General features: G+C 43.8%; 1 protein-coding gene across 3 annotated transcripts in view; it reads left to right on the forward strand.

Annotated features, from left to right (window-relative positions):
* Nucleotides 1-206: 206 nt before the first annotated feature.
* GALNT1 (polypeptide N-acetylgalactosaminyltransferase 1) overlaps nt 207-23,250 on the forward strand; it is a 127,921-nt gene continuing 104,877 nt past the window's right edge. The window contains exon 1 of one of the 3 annotated variants that reach the window (XM_060118744.1): nt 207-291. The gene's annotated coding sequence lies outside the window, so the exon portion shown is untranslated. Of the gene's footprint in view, nt 292-985; nt 1,064-23,250 lie in introns of those variants that run through there. The other 2 variants (XM_060118743.1, XM_060118745.1) reach the window with 2 other exon arrangements.

Genomic DNA, 23,250 nt, shown 5'->3' on the forward strand with positions numbered 1-23,250 from the left:
ACTACGCGGGAGCCACTGCCCTAAACAGCCCCCATCCTGCGGCGGCCGGGGCTGTTTTTGTCCCCCAAGGCCTGGCTGCCTCTTCCGGCTTTGCCGGTCGGTGGCCTCCCCTCTCGCCGCCCACCCTGGGTCCTGGACCTCCTGCATCCCTGTCGCCGGACGCAGCGCTCAGCTCGGCCAGACTAAAGGGCCGCTGACCGTCCCCCAGCTCCGAGTCCTCGTCGGCCGCTCGCGGGTCGGGAACAGCCCTGGCCCCGGCCCCGGGATCGATCCGAAGATCTCGTCGGCGCGGTGAGGGCACCGTCCTTTCCTCCCACTCCGCGACCTGCTCGACGTGAAACGGCCCGAGCTGTACTTCACTTGCGGCGGCAGCCCCTTTGTCCGTGCACAGGTTCAGGTGGAGACCACCCGGGCCGGACCTCACGGCCGAGCCCGTCGCAGACCCAGGCTCCCGCCCGGGACAGAACCGGCAGCGCCGCCCGGAGGCCCTCGCTCCGGCGCCCGGGTTCCGCGCCTCCCCGCGCGTGGGACAGGCAGAGGTAGAGGCGCCGAGAAGCCGGAACCTTCACGGCCCCGAGGGAAGCGCCGCGGCCCCGAGGTGGGCTCGCCGCAGGGGCGGGGGCGCCGCATCCGGGTGAGCGCGCGGCGCCCCCGCCTCCCCCGCGCAGCCGCACGGGCCGCTGCCGCCGCCAGCACGCCGCGAGCGGGGAGGACCGCGCCCAAGCGGCCTGCGTGGGCGGCCCTGCGGCCCCGGACCGCCGCGCTGAGGCGGTCCCGAGCGAACGGCAGCGGCGGCGGCAGCAGCATGCGGGGTGGCCCGGAGTAGCGCGCCGAGCCCGCGAGGCCCCGCGCGGAGGAGGGGGCAGGCGCGGCGGAGGCGGGGCCCGCGTCGGGCCCGCCCGCCCGCCGGGGGAGCCGCCGGCAGTGGTCGAGGAGGCGGCGCGGCGGACGGCGGCCCGAGAGTAGCGCCCGCGCTGCGGCCCGCGGGACCGCGCCGCGACCGCCCGGGCCGGCCCCGAGGAGCGCCCGCCGCCGCCGCCGCCGCCGCCGCGCGCGGACCGAGGTGAGTGTCTGCCCGTGCCCGGGCCGTCCCGGAGCCGCGGCCGCTGACGCGGGGCCGGGGGAGGAGGAGGAGGAGGCCCGGCCGCGTTCGCGTCTCCCGTCCCTTTGTGGCCGGCGCGGCCGGGGCGCGGGCACGCTGGGCGCGGGGTCCAGGTCGGGTACTCGGGGGCTGCTGGACACGCGGCGTCTCTGGTTGGCCGCTGCGGCGAGAAGCGAGTTTCCGTCCTAGTTTGACATTGAGTTAGAACCGTTTTTCTTTAGAAGACGGAAGTTTGTTTTATTGACCAAAATACAGCTAAATATGGCTCCTGGGTTCGGTCCGGCGGTGTGGTACTTGGAGCCGCGGTGCCAGGCTGACCCCCGCCCGGCCGGCGCGACGCGGGAGGGGAGGACACGCGGGCGGCCCGGGTTGGGGGCTTCCGGCCCACTACCCGCGAAGAGGACCCGGCCCTGAATTAACAGACGTCTGTGGATGGGAAGTAGCGGGCGTTAGGTAATGTAGTACAGCTTCCTGGAAGAATGAATGAATGAAATGTCATTTACTCATCCATAATCAATGCAATGCCCATTTAAAGATTTGCCAGGAATTGTGATGATTTGCAGTGTCATTGCCTCTCTTACCTGGTCAACCTTGCTAAGTGAAGGTCCCCCTCCTCCGAACTTGTGACCTTGGCCTCATTCACAGAGCCGCTAAGCTAACCAGACGGGCCTGGCATTTTCTGGCAAGTGTGGGCAATGGTCAGAGTAGTCTTTGTGATTGTGAACTGTGTCTGGAGGGCAGAGATCATACCTTGTGCTTAGTATCAACACACTGACCTATAATAATTCTTGTCAAGAACTCTGAGAGGGTGGGGTGGGATGGGTGGGTATTTTGTCCTCATTTCACAAATGAAGTTGAGGCCCTAAGAAGTTGTAACTTTTATAGGGCGCAAGCTAAGCAGCAGAGTTGGGATTCACACCTAGGTCTTATTAATCCAGTGCTCTTTACATTACACCTGTGTCTGGACTTGGGTTATCCATCGTGGTAGCCACTAACCATATGTGGCTATTTAAATTAATTAAAATTAAAGTTTTGAAAATTCACTAGTCACATTACGAGTGTTCAGTAGCCAAATGTGACCGGTGGTTACTATTGAACAGCACTTGTCTAGACCATATATCCATTGGCTTATTCAGTAAATATTTGTTGAGTGCCATATGTCTATGAGGCATAGTTTTAAGTCCTGGGTACAGTATGGTGAATAGGAGAGGCAAAATGTCTCTTGGCTTCATGGAGCTTGCATTTTACACGATAGTTTAAGGGATGTTTCCTTGGTACCTTCAGGTGCTTTGCTAATGCAGAGTGTGGTTCGTGAACCAGCGGCAGCATCTCTGTCACCTGGGAGTTTGGAAGAAATGCAGAATCTCAGGTCCCAAGCCACGTCAACTGAATGAGTTATCTGTTAAAGTGATTTAACAGGTCACAGGTGATAGATCTCAGATCTCAAGTGATTTGTTTTCATACTGAAGGCCTTATTCAGAACACCAGTGATAACTGGGTTTAACAAATGTCCTGATGGATTGTTTGGTAGGGCTCTTAAGTCAACTTTGAATGCCTTGGGAACACTCATCATTTACACAAATACTTGTTAAATACCTGGCTTCTATAGTAGAGTGTCAGCTCTATGAGAGCAGAGATTGTGTCTTCCTTTTCCAGCCATGTATCTTCAAAGACTGTACAGTGCCTGGTAAGCAGTAGGCACTCAATAAATGCTTCTTGAGTATATTAATGAGCCTGTTCAGAAGTCAAAACTAGTTAATCTCAAGTAGTTCAGGCAAGGTAATATTCAGGGCAGTGGGTAAGAGCATAGTACCAGAATCAAAATGAAGGTAGGTCTGTGTGTAGCTTTTCAGCTCTAAGCCCCAGCTACCCTGGACTGAGTTTCATTTCCTGGTTCCCTTGCATGCCCTATCTCTTTCTCTTTTTAATAATATAAAATAATATTTATACATTTGAATCTTAATCATGTCTCAGTGCCACATACATATGTATATGTATGTATATTATTTTTTAAAAACTAAATTCCAGAGTTTATTAGGATTTCACCAATCCTCCCATTAATATCCTCTTTCTGTTCCAGAATCCTGTCCAGGTTACCACATTGCACCACATTGCATTTAGTCATCATGTCTCCTTAGTCTTTGGTCTGTGGCAGTTTCTCAGTTTTCCTTGTTTTGTGTAACTTTGGTAGCCTTGAGGAGTACTGTCCTGGCTGTCTTCAGTGGGCAGCTTTCCATAGACCAGATAGGATCATCTAATACTGGGAAAAGGCTCTCATATTCAGGAAAGTAAGGCCCTGACAGGAATAGCGGTTTCTGCTGGTATTTGTCTGTTTATGTAATATATACAGCTATTATGCTTCTGTAACAACTTACAACTGTAGTACTTTGTTTTCAGTAACAGATTCTTGGGATACAGTTCTTAATTGGTTGAGATTCAGAAGAGGGTTACAACATTGCAAATGTGAACCACTATTTTAAAATATACTGAGTTTTTATTTTATGATGGGTTAAGAGCTGGGCTGAGGTGGAGGAGCTAGGAAAAAGGAGAAATTAGCTAAAAGAGGCAGTGGGTCAGAGAGGGACCATGGCGCACGGAGTGACAGATAATGCAGGAAAGAAGACTGCGGCAACTGCATAGAAGGGAACTAGAAGTGAGTACTTGCTATTTGTTCATTGACTCAGTTAATATTTATTGGGCGCTTATTGTGTGCCAGTCCAGTGCTAGATACTCAAGATAACTGGGGTTGGACAGCATTAGATAAACATGCAGTTAAGTACATAATAATTAAACTTGTGATGAGTGCTAGAAAGAAAAGGTAAAGAAAGGGTGCTGGAGAGACGGTGTTTGTGTGGTGGTGGGGAGCTGCTTGCTTTTGGTTGGCTGGGTTGGTAAGGAAGTCTTCTCTCATTTGCATTCCTCGCTCCAGCTTTTGGGGACCTTCCATTGTTACCCCCACACTGCTTATTCCATCTTTTTGTTATTTCACAACACACACGCCCCTTTCTTCATAGGCACTGTGTTTATTTTTAGCTCTGAGTCTTTACATATGATTTCTTCTTCCCAAGACATCCCCATCTCCGCTTCCACTTGTGGAAGTGCTACCTCTTGTTCAAGGATTTGCTCAAATCTCATCTCCTTTATGAAGTCTTTCACTGTTGATTTATGCCTGTGTTTGTCACTCTACTTGAGTTTATGGTGTTTGAGGGTACGGGTAATATTTTACGTTTATATCTATGTCTCCGCAGTCCACCACAAAGCCAAAATTAATAAAGAGTTGTTAAGAAGGTAGATCTATTCTGAAGGGTTAACATTTGGGTGATGAATCTTAGAGTAGTGAGTGAAGATCCAGTTTTGGGCTTTTTTTGTGTGTGTGTGTGTGTGATGAAAGAAAGTGCAGCATTTATTTCAGGGCACCAAGCAAGGAGTTAGGGACAGCTAGTGCTCAGAAAGCCCAAACTCTGGGCTTTTTTAAATTAAACTTTTTTTGGTGGCATAATTGTAGATCCACATGCAGTTACAAGAAATAATTCTGAAAGATCCCATGTACCCTTTACCCAGTTGTTCCCAGTGGTATCATGTAAAACTGTAGTGCAATATCAGACCCATGAGAGTGTCACTGATATAGTCAAGATACAGAACATTTCCATCAGCACAGGGTTTCTGCATGTTGTTCTGTTATAGCCATACCCTCTTCCCTCCCAGTTCCATCCACTCCTTAAGTCCTGACAATCACTGATGTGTTCTCCATTTCTATAATTTTGTCCTTTCAAGAATGTTTTATACATGGAGTCATATAGTAAGTACCTTTTGGAAGTGAGCTTTTGCCCCCCACGCCCCCCACTCCAGCATAATTCTCTGGAGACTCATCGAGGTATTGGGTGTATCAATAGTTGCTTCCTTTTTATTGCTGAGTAGTATTTCATAGTATGGATGTACTTTTATGGTTCTTTTAACCATTTAAAATCTGTTGAAGGACATTTGTTGTTTCCAGTTTTGGCTATTATAGCACCATTGGTTGAAAAGGCAACATTGTTTCCTCCATTGAATTGCTTTTATATCTGTAAAAAAAAAAAATCCGTTGGGTATACTTGTATGCGTTTATTTCTGGGTTCTCTGTTCTGCTCCATTGATCTATGTGTCTGTCCCTCCACCAGTATTGTACAGTCTTGGTTACTGTGCAATATAATAAGTCTTAAGTAGGTGTAGAATGATTTCTCCCACTTCATTCTTCTTCAGAATTGTATTAGCTGTTCTTTCCTTTGCTTATCCATATAAATTGTAGAATAACCTTGTTTATATTTATTAAAAAAATCCTACTGAAATTTTGATAGGAATTGCATTAGACCTGTATATCAATTTGGGGAGAATCGATGTCTTACTATGTTGTTTCTTCCAATCTATGAACATGGTATGTCTCTCCATTTATTTAGATCTTCTTTGATTTCTTTCATTAGCATTGTGTAGTTTTATCATACAAGTCTATGTTTTGTTAGATTTTGTTGGGTTTTTGTTAGATTTACATGTAAGTATTTGTATTTTGAACAATTGAAAATGGTATTGTATTTTACAAGCAGCTCATGCAGCTCAATATCAAAAAAACAAACAACCCAATCCAAAAATGGGCAGAAGACCTAAATAGACATTTCTCCAAAGAAGATATACAGATTGCCAACAAACACATGAAAGGATGCTCAACACCACTAATCATTAGAGAAATGAAAATCAAAACTACAGTGAGGTATCACCTCACACCGGTCAGAATGGCCATCATCAAAAAATCTACAAACAAATGCTGGAGTGGGTGTGGAGAAAAGGGAACCCTTTTGCACTGTTGGTGGGAATGTAAATTGAGACAGCCACCATGGAGAACAGTATGGAGGTTCCTTAAAAAACTAAAAATAGGGCTTCCCTGGTGGTGCAGTGGTTGAGAGTCCGCCTGCCGATGCAGGGGACACGGGTTTGTGCCCTGGTCCGGGAAGATCCCACATGCCGCAGAGCGGCTGGGCCCGTGAGCCATGGCCACTGAGCCTGCGCGTCTGGAGCCTGTGCTCCACAACGGGAGAGGCCACAGCAGTGAGAGGCCCGCATACCGCAAAAAGGAAGGAAAAAGAAAAAGAAGAAAAAAAACTAAAAAAAAACTAAAAATAGAACTCCCATGTGACCGAGCAATCCCACTACTGTTCATATACCCTGAGAAAACCGTAATTCAAAAGGAGTCATGAACCACAGTGTTCACTGCAGTACTATTTACAATAGCCAGGACATGGAAGCAACCTAAGTGTCCATTGACAGATGAATAGATAAAGAAGATGTGGCACATATATACAATGGAATATTACTCAGCCATAAAAAGAAACGAAATTGAGTTATTTGTAGTGAGGTGGATGGACCTAGAGCCTGTCATATAGAGTGAAGTAAGTCAGAAAGAGAAAAACAGACACCGTGTGCTAACACATATATATGGAATCTAAAAAAAAAAAGAATGGTTCTGATGAACCTAGGGGCAGGACAGAAATAAAGATGCAGACATAGAGAATGGACTTGAGGACACGGAGAGGGGGAAGGGTAAGCTGGGATGAACTGAGAGAGTGGCATAGACATTTATACACTACTAAATGTAAAATAGATAGCTAGTGGGAAGCAGCCGCATAGCACAGGGAGATCAGCTTGGTGCTTGTGACCACCTAGAGGGGTGGGTTCAGGAGGGTGAGAGGGGGACACCAGAGGGAGGGGATATGGAGATATATGTACATGTATAGCTGATTCACTTTGTTATAAAGCAGAAACTAACAACATTGTAAAGCAATTATACTCCAATAAAGATGTTAAAAAATAGTATTGTATTTTAAATTTTGATGTCCATGTGTTTATTGCTAGTAGAGAGAAGTATTAACTTTCTTATGTTGATCTTGTATTCTGCAGTCTTGCGGAACCCATTTTTTAGTTCTAGGAGTTTTTCTGTAGATTTCTTGAGACTTTCTAAGTAGACAACTATGTCTTGTTTACATAGGGGCAGTTTTATTTCTTCCTTTTCAATCTGCATGCTGTTTACTTCCTCTTCTTGCCTTATTGCACTGGCGAAAACTTCTAGTACTATGTTTAATAAGAATAATAAGAGAGGACGTTTTTGCCTTGTTTCTGATCTTAGGGAGAAAGCATTCAGTCTTTCACTATGTTTTGGGTCAGTCTCTGCCAATCCATAGTGATGCTATTGGCTAGAAATGACTGGCACTCACCTGGGCCTGTGGTGAGCCCCTGCACAGACATTTTTCCCCTTCTGGAGCCAGTTTTGTGTCTGGACTGGCCCTTGTGCTCTTACAGTGATTGTAAGACACACCTCTGGAACAACCATAAGGCAAGTTTGAAAAGAAAAGGTTTATTACTTACAGGTCCTGGAGGAGGGTACATGGCATGCCTGAGGCCACACAACGAGCTTGTGGGTAAAGAGTGCAGACCTGGGTTTCTGCTTTTTTTGGGGTTGATGGGGAGGGGCCTAGGGTTTTGTGGATTCTCTCTTTATTGGTGAATGTAAGACATAAGAGCAGGATTTAGGGCAGAGGAAGGGAAAAGCAAGCTGTCATATGGTCAGTTATCTAATGACTAGAGCTTTCTTAAAGAAAAAAAAGTAACTTTATGGGTGGGGCAGCATGGCTCTTTATCTAGCTGTGTAGCTGGCAATGTGTTTATTCAGGATGGATATCTTTGAACTGGATGCCTGGGAAATCAAAAGCTTAATGTCAGGCATTTACATGGTACAATCAAAAAAAGCTAATTGTCAGGTAATTATACTACACACTATCAAGTATAGTGTTAACTGTGGGGTTTTTCTAGATGCTCTTCATCAAGTTGAGGACGTTCCCTTCTGTTCCTGTCTCTCTGAAAGTTTTTGTCATGAATGGGTGTTGAATTTCATTAAGTGCTTTTTGCTCATTGATCTTTATACGTTCATGTAATTTTTTTCTTTAGTCTATTGATATGATGGATTATTTTGATTGATTTTTAGTTGAGCCAGCCTTGCATTCCTGAAATAAACCCCACTTGGTCATGGTGTATTATCCCTTTTATATTTTGCTTAATTCTATTTACTAATATTTTGTTGAGGACGTTTTGCATTTACATTCATGGGGGCATTTAGCAGTATAAATTTTCCTCTAAGCACTGTTTTAGCTGTGTCCCACAAATTCTGTTTTATTTTTATTTTCACTCAGTTCAATATATGTTTGTATTTCCCTGAGACTTCTTTGACCCATGGATTATTTAGAAGTGTGTTGTCTGGTTTCCAGGTGTTTGGAGATTTTCCTGTTATCTTTCTGTTTTTGGTTTTTACTTAGATTCTGTTGTGGTTGGAGAATACAATCTGTATGTTTCAGTTCTTTTAAATGTGTTTAGGCTTGTTTTATGGCTTAAAATATAGTCTATCTTGGTATATGTTCTGTGGACACTTGATTAGAATGTGTTTTCTGCTGTTGAGTGGAGTGTTTTATAAATGTTTCATATATGTTTATTAGATTCTGATGGTTGATAGTGTTGTTGAGTTCTTCTGTACCCTTGCTGGTTTTCTACCTAGGTATTCTATCAACTCTTGAGAGAGGGATGTTTAAGTCTCAACTATATTTGTGGATTTGTCTGTTTCTCCTTTTAGGTTATATCAGTTTTTAGCTTTACATATTTTTCAGCTCTCTGCTGCATACACATTTAGGGTTGCTGTGTTTTTGTGGTGGGTTGACACTTTCTGTCACTACATAATGTCCTCTGTCTCTAGTAATTCTCTTTGCTCTGAATTCTACGTTTATCTGATATTAACATAGCTGCTACTTTTCTTTTTCCTTTGATTGCTTTCCTTTAATTGTTTGGATGTTATATCCTTTTCCATTCTTTTACTTTCAACCTGCCTAAACTGTTGTGTTTGAATTAAGTGTCTTGTAGACAACATATACTTGGATCATGTTTTTTAGTTGATTCTAGCAATCTTTGTCTCTTTCATTGATGTATTTAGACCATTTACAATGAATGTTATTATTGATCTGTTAGAGCTTAAGTCTGCCATTTAATTTTTTGTTTATTCCTTCTGTTTTTTGTTTCTCTGGGTATTCCCCCACTGCTCCTCCTCCCAGCTTCCTGTGGGTTACTTGAGCATTTTTTTTTTTACAGTTCCATTTTAATTTATACTGTTTTTGAGTGTATTTCTTTGTATAGTGTTTTTAAATTAAAAACATTTTTACTGGTTGATTTAGGTATTACATTATATATACCTGGCTAATCATTGTCTAGTGGTGTCATCATTTTTCCTGTTCAGATGAAGCGCAGAAACCTTACTTCCCTATACATCCCTTTACCCGTGCACATTTTAATACAATTGTATTTATTTCTTTTAAAAACATTTACAAGTGCACTAGACACTGTGTTATAGTTTTGCTTTCACAAACATAAATGAGTAAACTCAAGGGGAGAAGGAAAGCCTATTTATCTGTATTTTTGCTTACTGTATTTTCTCCTGATGTGTCAGGATTCCTTCTCTTATCATTTCCTTTTTGTTTTTAAGAACTTCCTTTAGCCATTCTTAAGGGTATGTCTGCTGGCCACAGATTTTCTTTGTTTTCCTTCATTTGGGGATGACTTGATTTGCTCTTCATTCCTGAAGGATATTTTCTTTGGGTATGGGATTCTGTGTTGATCTTTTCTTTCAGCACTTGAAAAATGTACCACTTACCTCTGGCCTCCCTGGTTTCTGATGAGAAATCCACTGTCTGAATAGCTTTTCCTCTGTGGTTAAGGTGTCTTTTATCTGTCACTGTCCTCAGGATTTTTTCTTTATTTTTAGTTTTTAGAAATTTAATTGTGATAAATGTTGGTTTGGATTTCTTTGGGTTTATCCTGTTTGCATTCACTCAGCTTCCTGAACCTGTAGGTTTGTGTCTCTTTCCGAATTTGGGAAGTTTTCACCATTATTTCCTGAGTGCAAGTGCTTTTTCAGCAAACTCTCATACTTTCTTTTCAAGACTCTGATGACTTGAATGTTAGATCTTTTGTTATGGTCCCACAGGTTCCTAAGGCTGTCAATTCTTCTTTAGTTTATTTCTTTCTGTTGTTCAGTTTGAGTAATTTCTGTTTTTGTATCTTCCAGTTTCTTTGTCCCTTCCATTCTGTTGAGTTCATCAACTTAGCTTTTTATTTCAGTATTCTTCAGCTCTAAAATTTCCATTTTGTTCTTATTTGTATCTTCTGTTTCTTTGTTGAGGTTATTTATTTGTTTTATTTCTTTATTTTGAAATTTCTTGTTGAAGCATTTCTGTCACAGCTGCATTATAATCATTCTCAGATAATTCTGACATCTGTCATTTTGGTGTTGGTATCAATGTCTTTTGCATTTAGTTTGAGGTCATCCTGGCTTTTGGTATGGTGAGTGTCTTTTTGTTTTTTTCATGAAAACCTGGAAATTTTAACATTTTATGAAGTTCTGGATCTTATTTAAGCCTTTGTCTTAGCTGGCTTTTTTTTGACACCACTGCAGCAGGGGTAAGGGTGGCATGTGGTGCTACCTTGTTATTGCTAGGAGGAATTAGAAGTACAGCCTCCCCACTTGGCCTCCCTTGACCCAAGAAGTAGAGTGTTTGTTACTGTCAGATGGGGTTAGAGGTTCAGGATTCTTGGGGGACATGATATAGAAGGGTGCCTTGTTACCAGCTGACATGGATGAAAACCTGGGCTCCCTACTTGGCCTCCTTAGCACCAGTCTAGTGTGGATGGGGTTGGGGTGCCTTGTTACAGCCTGGTGAGTATATGGAAATTTAAGCTACCTACCTGACCTTTGTGGCCTGGGTAGGCCGCAGTTTTTTCTGTGGTTTTTGTCCGAGTAGAGTCATTTTTTCCCCTTAGCGTTTTCTGTCTTGCTAAGATGTCCCTTTTTTGGTCCTTTGGCTAGAGAGAGAAGGCTTTTGTTGGGCTTTTTTTGGTCTGTGCCTGTTGGCATTTCCAGTTGGCCAGCTTCTTCACTTCCAAGTTTGGGATATATGAGGCAAAAATAAAACCCAGGGTAGTCACCATTGTTTTGTTCCTCAGGGCCTGAGGTCTTGCCAGTCTGCCTTCTTCTCTCCACATTTAGGAGTCTTCTTATGTTTGTTTCATATGCACTGTCCAGAATTTTTAGTTGAAGTTAGTGGGAGGAATAAGGAAAAGTACATCTAGTCCATCTTCCCGGAAGCAAATGTCCCTGAAGGACCAGTTTTTAACATTTTCCCTTTGTCACAGGCTGATTCTTTTCTAACATATGTGAAGTATGAATTATAAGAAAAATGAAATTAAAAGCCTACAATATATAACTTAAAATTTTTTATTGTTAGATTCAGTAGATGTAGAAGTTCTGTAACATTGCCGTCAAAGTTTCTAAGTGCTTCTCGTCAATCTCTGTACTTACTCTTCATGGAGTAGGTGCAAGCAGTTTGCTGTCTAAGGACCACACTTTGACTAGCACTGCCTAGGGTATGACTACTTGATTCTTTTTGAACCTAGAAGTCAGTGATCAGCCATTCAGTTTAGTTTCTCCTCTGCTGTTTTCCTTGTATTTTTGTAGGGATGTCTTCAATGTGAAACCCTTTTAATCCTTAAGGAGAAGGAATGTTTTAGGGCAGCTGTTTCATTAGCGATCAGAGTTCAGAGTGCACCTCTGATTTTATGTGACTTATTTCTCCTTTAATTTTTAGAGTTCTTATAAAATGTTATAAGTTATAGAATAAATTCCTACAAGTGTTTATAAGAATCCTTTACAGTCATTGTAATTATAACTTCTAATGTAACATAGAGAACATATGGTGGTTTTTGGTTCTGTAAAGATGTGTAAATATAGGTTTCTGGTATGTAATCTTTTGGTTGGTGACCTTAGCTGTGGGATAAACACTAAGAGACACTAGGTAAACCCTTTTGGGGAACCTTGAGGTGAATTGAAGGTGGTTCTTTAGTTTAGATGTCATGGTTTTTGCTAGATCTTTGTGTCCTTGGTAGTTACGAGTTCCTGCGAGTTAAAAAAAATTTTTTTTTTAAGTATCAGTTCAGATATAAAAAGGAGTAGAATTTGCATTTGTTGGTAAAGCCACATGCTAAGTTATTGGATTGGTCTTTGGAAATTGCACATTGCAGTTTATATTTATTGTTTCTCTTAAGGTTAAAGAGTGTGTGAAATTTTCTGGGAGTGTTGTAACTCTCATTTTTTCATCTCTAGGGATTCGTGAGTTATCAATAAACACTTTTCTAGTATTTACCAGTCCCTGTGTGTGGCAGGGGCTGTAGAGGGTAAGTGAGTCCTGACTGCTTCAGAGAGAAGTCCATATTCTGCTCATAGTCAAGCCGCAGAATTAGTTTTAATTATTTTAAGTGTTTCCATGCAGAGAGAACACTACCTGATGAAATAGGACTGTTGTAGGGAGAGCAGCCATGAGAGTTTTAACTTCTACCCAGAAATAGGGGCATAAGAGAACTAAAACAGTTTTGCCACTTGGCATGGAGAATGGTGGTAAGATGGTCTCTGATCTGAAACTTGGGAGAGGAGTGAGAAAGTAGAGGGAAGAAGAGGATGGTTAATTGTAGACTAGGAGTCTCTGAATAGGGCTGGAAATCCTATGATGAGCAGCCTCTGGGGCATTTCAGTGCATGAGCTATAAGGACACTCCTGGAGAGAAAGGAGCTTTGTGGTAGAAGCTTTCCACTGGAGATGTCCTTGAGTTAGAGGAAGGGGTGTAATACTGGCAGCTTATCAGCCAGTGTTTATCAGCTGGTGTTGTGGGCTCTTACCTCAGAAGGGGAAGTTTGAGGAGTATTAGAGAAACAAGGAGTTGCTTCAGATAGACTGGGATGTAAGCTGTTGACAGTTGGAGATGGTGCTGCAAAACACAAATAATGTGTGTAGCACTGATCAGTGCCAGGCACTATTCCAAGTGTTCTACATATACTAGATCATTTAATCGTTACAACAGTCCTTGGAGGTAACTACTCTTATCATTACCCCCATTGTTTAGATGAAGGATGGAGGAACTGTAGCCCAGGGAAGTTGAGTGGTAAAGCTGGGATGTGCACCTTCCCTGTGTCTGTGCATTTAACATGGCAGTCTGGCTCCAGAGTTTATGGTCTTAACCACTAAGCTAGATTGCCTGGTTAGAATAGTGTGGACAAGATTAATAGGGTCTTTGAATACCAAGCAGAAGAATATGGACATTATTTGGAGGACAGTAGGGAGACATTGAAGGATTTTGATGGGACTGTTGATAGACATCAGAATTGAACTTTAAAATACATGTAGGTGAGTGATTTTTATTTTAAGACTAGAGGTAGGACATGAGGTTAATGCACCAGTCTAGTTGACCATGTATACAGGAACATATAGCTGCATTTTTAGAGATGGAATCAGATGTTCTTGTCAGTGGATGAAGGAAAGAGAGAAGTCAGTCACTCGACCTCTAGGAGAATATCACCATTAACAGAAATGGAAAAAAACAGGAGTTTGTTTGAGGATAGTTACTGAGTGTGTCTTGAGACATGTCCAGTTGCAGGTGCCAGAGAGGGACTCCAGGTGGAACTGTCCTGTGGCCATCGTAATTGTGGAACTTGATCTTGGCAGGAGAGGTCAGTTCTGGAGGTACAGATAAGCATGAGCAGCATGGAGATGGTGAAAATAGGGAGTGGTGGAGAGGGCCGGGAAATGAATCCAAGGGCATGCTTACATTTGGGACTGCAGAGAAGGAAAGAGTCTTTTTTTTTTTTTTTTTTTTGCGGTACGCGGGCCTCTCACCGCTGTGGCCTCTCCCATTGTGGAGCACAGGCTTCAGACACGCAGGCTCAGCGGCCATGGCTCACGGGCCCAGCCGCTCCGCGGCATGTAGGATCCTCCCGGACCGGGGCACGAACCCGTGTGCCCTGCATCGGCAGGCGGACTCCCAACCACTGCGCCACCAGGGAAGCCCGGAAAGAGTCTTTTACATCGTCATTGAGCAAATATTTATTGAGTGTCTCCTGTGGGCCAGGTTATGTGAATACACAGTGAACAAAACAGACATGGTTCCTGTGCTTGTTGATCATACAGTCTAATGGCGTAGACAAAAATAGAGACAATTAAGTGAATAATGGGAGTTTTCACAACAAACAAACAAAATAAATAATGGGGAAATTATGTTTCAGCTGAGACCCAGAGGTCAAAAAAGATTTTAGTACAGAGAGTGGGGCAAGAAGATTCCAGGTAAAAAGAATGGTACGTGCAGAGGCCATGTAGCAGAAGAGGACTCACTCTGTTTAAGGAACTGAAAGATCACTGTGGCTGAGGGGCCACTGGTGCAGTGGAAAGCGAGGTGAGACGCAGGGAGAGAAATTGGCAGGGACGGCGGGACGGGTGATGCAGGACCTTAATCCCAGTGCTGTTGGAGCCCTGTCTCACATTTTAGGCAGATCACCCTGCTGCAGTGTGGAGAATGGATTCGTGCAGGAGCTGGGATGGGTGGAGGAGAAGCGTGGAGACCAGTGAGGAGACTTGCAGGAGGCCTGGACTACAGTGGTGGCAGTGGGTGTGTGTGAGGCTGAGGACGGCTCTAGTGTCTCTCTCAGCAAGCTGCTCGGGCCCTACCTGGCCTTCCCCTCAGTGGTGCTTTTTCCTCTATCACATCGTGTATCGTGGTAACGCTCAGTTTATCCATCTGTGTTCCTTCTGGGCTGTGACTTCCTTAGGCAAAAGTAGGGACCTTCACTTACTGGTCTCTTAAGCACAGGTGCTTTCCAGCTGAGACGTGAGCGGTAATGTTGAATAATAAATCAGCATGCGTACCTTTCGAGGTGCAAGACTGTGGTCAGGTTTAGACTGAGTCTTTTTCCCGTTTTTTTTTTTCCTTGAGCGAAACTCCAAGACCTGGGCTGGCTGATGGCAGTGTTACAGGGGAGAGCGTGCTGACTGTGGGGCCTGTGGGGCCTTCAGAGGTGTTTTCAGGTGCCTGGCCATTGGAAGGTCAGGAGGAGAATTAGAAGAGAGCAGAGTCAGGAAAGCCTGGACTTCGGGGGAGGAGGCCTTGTGAGGAATGAGGGGCACTCCTGTGCAGTGCTGCTGGGCAGGCCAGAGCGTGGAGAGACTTGCTCAGCTCCCTGCAGTTCCAGCAGCGAGGTGACAGAAATCCTATTACAAGGTGATCAGTGGTGACGGCAGGTGGAGCCAGTTCCCTGAGGAGCTGGAGAGGAGGAGGAGGGCGGGGCTTGATCGGGGCAGTCGAGGAGGTGACTTCTAGGACAGGAGGAGTGAGCCCGTTGCCTGTAAGCAGTGGGAGTGGCCTGTGAGAGTAGGGGCCCAGCGCAGGCTGACGGGACAAGGAAGAAGGGCTGTGGTCGGAGGGGACAAATGCCCCAGCAGGAGGGAGCGGCCAGCCATCCGCTCCAAGGACTTTGCTCTTGGCGTGTGCTCCCTCCCTGGGGGCAGAGGGTTCTGTTTTCCCAGAGAAGCCAGGAATCCTGATTTTGTTTTGAGTGCAAAGTCCTGATGTTTAAATGTTGGCAGTTCATTTTTAAGAATCTGGTTTTGTGGGGAAAGGAGAGACAAAACCCTCATCTCTTGACAGTTATCTAAGGAGAAAGGGCTGGTGAGTGTGAGAGACGGGAGGAAAGCGTGTGTGGAGCAAGGCTTCCGAGGCTGTGGGAAGGGAAGCGACTAAGTGTGCAAGTGGAGGGCACCGTCCTTGGGGAGGGGGAAGGGCTCTGAGAGAGCAGAGGGCGCATGAGGTGCGAGTGAAGTGGAAGGAGCGCGGGTCTGAGGAGGAGGGACTTCGTGGACCTGGGGCCAGGGCCGCATGGCATGGCCACGAGGGTGTGCACACGTGGCTGGCTGGCCTGTGAGGTGGGTTTCCGGTGGACCCACCCAGCCAGCCTGGTGTCCGGACTTTCCCTGTGATGTTAATATCCTGGAAGTCAAAGCAGAACAAAACAGTGAGGCTTGCCTAGGGTTAGGACTGAAAGGCTGAAAGGTCCAGTGGGTGAGGGAGTTTCTGTGTGTCAGGAGGGTGAAATAACAAAGGTTGGTAGCTGAGCACGTGGAAGGTGGGTAGGGGAAGAGGAAGTGGCTCAGGGGCAAATGGAGAAGGGCAGGTTTGGTGGGGTGAGGAACGTGTGCGCCAGATGGTGGGGAGACCGTGGCCAGGTGTGGTCTGTGTCTGGGTTTGGTGTGGGCCGAGGTATCCGTGTAAGGTGTGGACGGGCAGGTTGGTGTTGGGCCCTGAGACAGAAGACAGAGCACCAGGATCCAGGCCGCTGAGGACGACAGTGTTAGACGTCAGCTTGAGTGTTGCAGCCGATGGAGGATGGAGGGGATTGGAAGTGAGGAAGAAGGCGGTCAATCCAGTGCTGACATCAGCCCACTGGGGAAGGTTGGGTGGTGTCTTGAAGATCAGTCTCAGAATATAAAGTTACATGTTTTGGGGGTGGGGCCTAAATGAAGTAGCAGATTTTTTTTTAAATTTTAATTTTAATTTTTTTTGCGGTATGCGGGCCTCTCACTGTTGTGGCCTCTCCCTTTGCAGAGCACAGGCTCCAGATGCGCAGGCTCAGCGGCCATGGCTCACGGGCCCGGCCGCTCCACGGCATGTGGGATCTTCCCGGACCGGGGCACGAACCCGTGTCCCCTGCATCGGCAGGCGGACTCTCAACCACTGCGCCACCAGGGAAGCCCCAAAGTAGCAGATTTTGACTAATCCACAGTTCACACTTAACTATTACAGTACTCTATTTTAATATTATGGTAAATGTCCTGTGTAGAATACCCTCATATATAACAAAAATGTAATAAAATAGTATGTAGGAAGATTGGGACTGATCCATTTTTTTAGGGCAGACAAAGTGGGGTCCACCTGCAGTTCACTTTACTCACACCCACAGCGATGCTTGATTGCCAGTCCTGACCTGTTCTGTTTTCGTTTACTAGCAGCTCCAGACTTGTGAGAAGTGGCAGTGACTAACCCAGTCATGCCATCACCTGGGCCCCTAGAAGTCCTTGCCAATATCACTTTCTGAGGGGTCAGCGGCTCCACAAGGGTCTTCAGATTTCCCTTAAACTTTCAGCAGTGGAAGACCATTGGCTTTGTTTAGTAACCAGACTGTAAGCCAATGGCAGCAAGCTGCTGCCTGTTTACTTGCCACCTTCCAAACAAAAGTAAACAAAAATGATTATGAATTTAGGGATGCTTTCTTCTCTCCATATGATGTCCACCTGTTTCTGCATAAAAATACTACTGGGAGAGTAAGGAGACTAAGGTCATTTTTTTTGCATTATTAAGTAATGGGAATTTTTTTTAAGTAGAAGTTAACATTTACATGGTAAAATATCCTGACAGTACTAAAAGTTATACAGTGAAAAGTAATTCTTCCACCCCAGTATTTTTTTTTTAATTTACAAATGGAAGTCATAGATATTTCTGGGCCAGATTCTCATCTGGCTGTAATTTTTTTTTTGTAAATTAGAATATTATGAAACGATATAATAACTAGGCTAGAGAGGAAAGAAACCACCAGTTAGATGCGATTTTCCGGTAGGCATTTTTAAAAAGTTAAATTTGGGGTACATTTTGAGAAGTGGAAGAAGTTAGGACCAGGGAAAACAGGAGAGCTTTGGGAGAGAACTTAGGACATTGGGTGTTAGATATAGAAGTTAGGATACATTATGTCAGAGCAGAAAGAAGCACGAAGTCACTTAGCACGGGTTTATCTGAGCCCTGAAATGGAAAAACTTTTCTCCAGAGACTCAAAATGGGAACTAAAAACAGTAGCTAGATTCAGATTGGGCAGGAAGGTGGAAATAAGACAAATCAAAGTAGACAGGGATCTAGTGATGTAGACTAGGATAGTAAAAATAGAATTCCAGGAAAAAAATTGTTGAGGACTTTAAACCTGAACCAAGCCAGCTGGATAACTTATACTGTTCTCTCACCTCTGAATAATCTCTGCCCTTACATATTATTGAGGTATAATAGAGTTTCATTATGAACATGAACCTCTTATATGCTAAAGTGTGCTGAACTAGGGAAAAGGGGTTTCCACCAGAGACAGACAGGGAAAGTTCCCCCCTTTATATTTTTGTATAGATTGCAGCAGTGCACCTGAGTAGACATATGGTTATACAGTCTCTGCAATATTATACAAGGTAGGGAGAGGTAATTCTCCAAAAGGAAATTAGGATGGATGCTAGGCAGCTGAAAAGAAATGTCTCCTTTTCAATATCAAAGATTTTCATGATTCTTAAAGGGAACACTCCTACACTGTTGGTAAGAATGTAAATTGGTGCAGACACTATGGATCCAGTATGGGGATTCCTCAAAAAGTTAAGAATAGAACTACCATATGATCCACTATCCCACTTCTGGGTGTTTATCCAAGAATAAAAAACACTAATTCGAAAAGATATACGCACCCCTATGTTCATTGCAGCATTATTTACAATAGCCAAGATATGAAAACAACTTAAGTGCCCATCAACAGATGAGTGGATAAAGATGTGGTATATTGAATACATGCACAATGGAATACTACTAAGTCATAAAGAAGATGAAATCTTGCTATTTGCAATAACATAGATGGACCTTGAGGGTATTATGCTAAGTGAAATAAGTCAGAGGAAGACTAAGTACCATATGATTTCACTCATATAAAAAACAGAAAACCAAAATAAATGGACAAACCAGACAAAACATATATATGTGGAGAACAGAGTAGTGGTTACCAGAGGGGAAGAGGTGGGGGGAGGGTGAAATAGATAAAGGCGATCAACTGTATGGTGACAGATGGAAACTAAATTTTTGGTGATGAGCACCCTGTAGGGTATATAGAAGTAGAAATATAATGTTGTACACATGAAACTTATATAATGTTGCAAACCGATGTTACCTCAATTAAAAATTTTTTCATAATTCTTCACACTGTAGTAACTTGTATAAGACAAATAATAGCTAGAACTTATTTAGGGCTTTGCTCAATACAGTTTATACTGTGTCTGATATCAGCCCTTTACATGCTGCTTATTTAATCATCACAACAATCTTTTAATGTGGGTAACCACTTGTGTGAACTTACCAGATAATAGGTGTGAGAGCCAGGTGCAAACCTAGGTAGTGTGTGCTGCATTGCCTCTATGCTGTTTAAAAAATTATCATCAATTAGTTAATGCTTTTAAATAAAATTGAATTTTATTAATTTTAGTGTATGTGCATATTTTTAAATGGTAGTACCATGTGTCTCTTTCTCTCTCCCACACACACAAATGATGTAATTTATTCAGAAAGGTAGTGAGGCAGTTCTTCAACTTCCCGAGGCTTCTTGGCTGTAGATTAGGAATCACTGGCTATCCTTGTATTGATGTGCAGGTCTCTCCCAGTCATGGCTTCTCTTCTCCCTACTGTGTGGCCATCAGTGGTGGCCCTGAGTAATCTAAGGCAATCATGCTAGTCCCATCCCCCTCGCTAGGGATTGATTCAGAAATAGGCATGTTACAATTTTAGGCTGAGGAAAATCTGCTGAATCTTTGGGAAAGACTTTTTCCTTGCCCAAGGCATGGGGAAGTGGCCACTCTCTTTGTGTAGACGTTGTCAGATTTGACTGTGAGGCTCTGAGCTGCTGCAGCAATCTTGTTAAACTCAAGGAGGAAAGCAGCTCCAGAAGGTGGCCGCAAGTATTGCAGAGGGATGGAGCGACAGTTGGTAGGCTGACAACTCTGATTTCCACCCTACCCCTGGACTAACAGTTATGTGAGCCAGTAAATTTCCTTATGTTTAAGCAGTTTGAGGTGTGATTTCTGTTCACTTACAGCTAACGGCATCTCAGCAGATGTCATAATGCAGAATTGCACTGGAAAGAGATAACGAGATTCCTTCTGCTGGATGTTCAAAGTAAAATCATCAAGATACTGTTAAATAGGCTGGTCCCCTAACCTGGCAAGGTAGAAACTGCATGAATTAGACTCAGAGGACCTGGGTTATAGTTTCTGCTTTGCCATTAAGAACCTATGTCACAGACCTAAATTTCCCTATTAGCAATAACAAGAAGGTTGCCCTGAGTAAGCTGTAATGTACTTTTCATCTCAAATATCCTCTGTTTTGGAACCCACGACAAATATCTAGTTAAACTTAATTAGGAATTAGGAGATTTTTTTTTTTGAAAACAGTGAGCCATCTCAGATTTTTATTATAATTTAGTAGCCCCAAGGCAGTCTCTTCCTACAGCTTGTATGTAAGTAGCAGTAGTAAAGTTTTTAACAGTGTTTTAAAAACTTCCCCCACCCCGCCCCCGAGGACTTAAAACCAGTAGCTTATTTATTTATTAAAAAAAATTTTTGTTTGTTTCTTCAAGATTCTTCAGATTGTTCATATGCTCTCTCTTTACTGTGGAAATTTTCAAATGTATATGGAAGTAGAATAGTGTAATGAATCCCCATATATTCATCTTCTTACCTCAGGAATTATCAACATTTTGACAGTCTTAAAACCAGTAGCTTTTAAGTGCTTATATAGTTGGCTCTTCTAGCAGAGACTTTTTTCCCTGGTAAACTTTGGAGCTAACTTAGGTCTCCCTTGCTTTAAGGTTTCAGTTGTCTGCGTATGTTTATTTAATACTGTTTTTTTTTTTAGCATCAAAAGCAGTTACAACACTGTGAAAACAAGTCTTTATATTAGCAGTTGTGCTCCAACAATTATGAATATTTAGGCATTTATATTTGTACACGTCTCGGTAGGATGTTATGCTGTGCTAGCATGCAACCCCCAAATCCCAGTGGCTTATATACTGGTTGGCTGGGGACTCTGCTCTGCCTCCTCCCGCTCTGGGACCCAAGCTGAGGGAGCAGTTACCGTCTTACATGTTGCCAGCGCTGGCACAGAGGGAAAGAGAGCAGGGCAAATTGGGCACTGTTTCTTAAAGCTTCTGTGTGTCATTTTTGTTCACGTATCGGGGGCCAAAGCAAGTCATATGCCTATCCCATATTTTAAGGGGATGGAAAATCGCAAGTCTACCATGTGCCTGCCAGGAGAACCAGAAGTATTTGGTGGACAGCATTCATGATTATCACAGTATCATGACAAATATAAAATCTCTTCTGCCTTTCAACTTTATATGTAACAGCCAAGGCTTCAAATCTTGTTTACACTCATGGAACAAGTATAGTATAAGTCATGGTATTAAAATTAGCCTCATTGTTTTATTAGCTCTTGTTTATTTAAAAGGTACTTTCAGACTAGTTATTTAGAAAAAGTCCTCAAGAGGGGAAATACCAGTTTCGAGATTGGATCCCTGACTTTTTCTGGAAGATACAGACTTTTCACTTCTCTCAGGTGATGCAGGAGACCAGGGAAGGGGCAGGATAATTGGAGCTGCTTCACTTTCCATTAGAGGAAGACCTTTCCCATCTTTGCCCTGCATCTTTCAAAAAGTAACATTTTGGATTTGCATTCTGACATGGGTAAAATCCTGGGTCAGACCCCTGGAATATTTCAACTGGGGTTCAGGATTCGATATCAGATCTCTGTTTATATCTTTTGCTTTTGGAGGCTGGGATTTAAACAACAGATTCTGACTACCCTGTGTGAGTTATGTCAGTCATAGCACTGGCCGTATTTATATGACCTTCTGCAGGAAACTGTGTTACCCCCCCAGTCTCTGCTCAAACGTGCTCTTGGTTGGTCATAATTTTATAGCCCTCAGAAACGTGCACCAGATCAAGGCAAGGCAGCCAGGCCAGTAGCAGCTACTGTGATAAGACCTGGCTTGAAAAGATAAGTGAGGCCAGCTAGCTCCTTTCTCATGGAGAGAATTTAACTTCCAAGCCTGAGTGAGACTGAGGCTCCAGAGCCTGTTAGGAAGCCATGAGAGAGTAGAAAAGCCATGATCAATTCCGGCTGCTGGGGGCCTTTGCCTTTCTGCTTCCTTCTGTGAGCCCCAGCCCTGTGGTCACTTCTGCCCAGGTTGGCTTGGGATTCCTGGGTTCCTTGCATGTTCTGTAGGATAGGATTAGTTAGGAGTACTTGTTCCAGAGACCCAGAACAAGGGTAGCTGAGGCAAGAAGAGCTACTTCTCTTTTGTGTCCAAGTCAGAGCATAGACAGCTCATGGCTGGGGTGGCAGCTCCATGGTTCTCTGGGATCTTGGTGGCTCCAGCTCTCTCCTCTGCAATCCCAGGGTCTAGTCTTCATCCTCGTGGCCTGAGCCATCACATTCACGTTCCGTGCAGCAGGATGGAGGAAGAGTAGAAGCCCTGATTCTTTTTGATAGAGGTAGAAAATTGTTCTGAGAGTCGTTATACTGAAACTTACGGAACATAGGTAACTTCGGTTGTTTTTTTTTGTTTGTTTTTAATCTGCATTGTGTCTGGAACTGTGGATGTGTCCTTCCGTAGAATCATAGAGTGTTACAATTTCAAGGAATAGGACCGGCTATATAATGTGAGTGAGCCCAGTGCAAAATGAAAATGTGGGGCCCCTTATTAAAAACCATTAAGAATTTCAAGACCGTGAGAGCAGAGCATTAAACCAAAATGTGGAGCCCTTCTAAGCGTGGGGCCCTGTGTGACTGCACAGGTCACAGGCGCGTGAAGCCTGCCCTACCAGGAAATCTTAGCATGCATTTAGTGTAGGCCCCTTCTTTAATAGATGAGGATGTGTAGCATTTATATGAAACTAGATGCTGATAAGTTATTACTGTATAGGAAGACCAAAGCCTCAACCTTTAAAAATGGTGCTTCTGAAGGTTTCTGTAGGCATATTTAGTCAGTGAAATTTAAAACTACCATCAGGTATTCCCAGTGGTCATAAAAATAATGGCATGGGTAGTTGAAATAAATAATCCCACAGAATTTTATCCTAAGCTGTTTCCCAATTCTCCATCCAACAGGGTTTCTTTTTTCTTTTTTAAGATCTTTGTCATAGTTTCTGTCCTGCTGCAAATTTTATTAGCTTAGATTTAGATTTCTTTATTCTCCTGTAAATGCTCTGAGAGTTCTAATGAGCCTTGAAGGGACCCACAGGAAGGGGACTGAAGAGAAGCAGAGGGCATTTATAATCTACAATGTAGATAATGAGCCCTTACAACTGAGAACGGTGCCTGTGTAAGTGTGGTGGATATTCTATTGCTGCAGGACACATGGAAGACTAAGTAGCA

The sequence above is a fragment of the Mesoplodon densirostris genome, chromosome 15 (genome assembly GCF_025265405.1).
Source record: "Mesoplodon densirostris isolate mMesDen1 chromosome 15, mMesDen1 primary haplotype, whole genome shotgun sequence".
Lineage (NCBI taxonomy): Eukaryota > Metazoa > Chordata > Mammalia > Artiodactyla > Ziphiidae > Mesoplodon > Mesoplodon densirostris.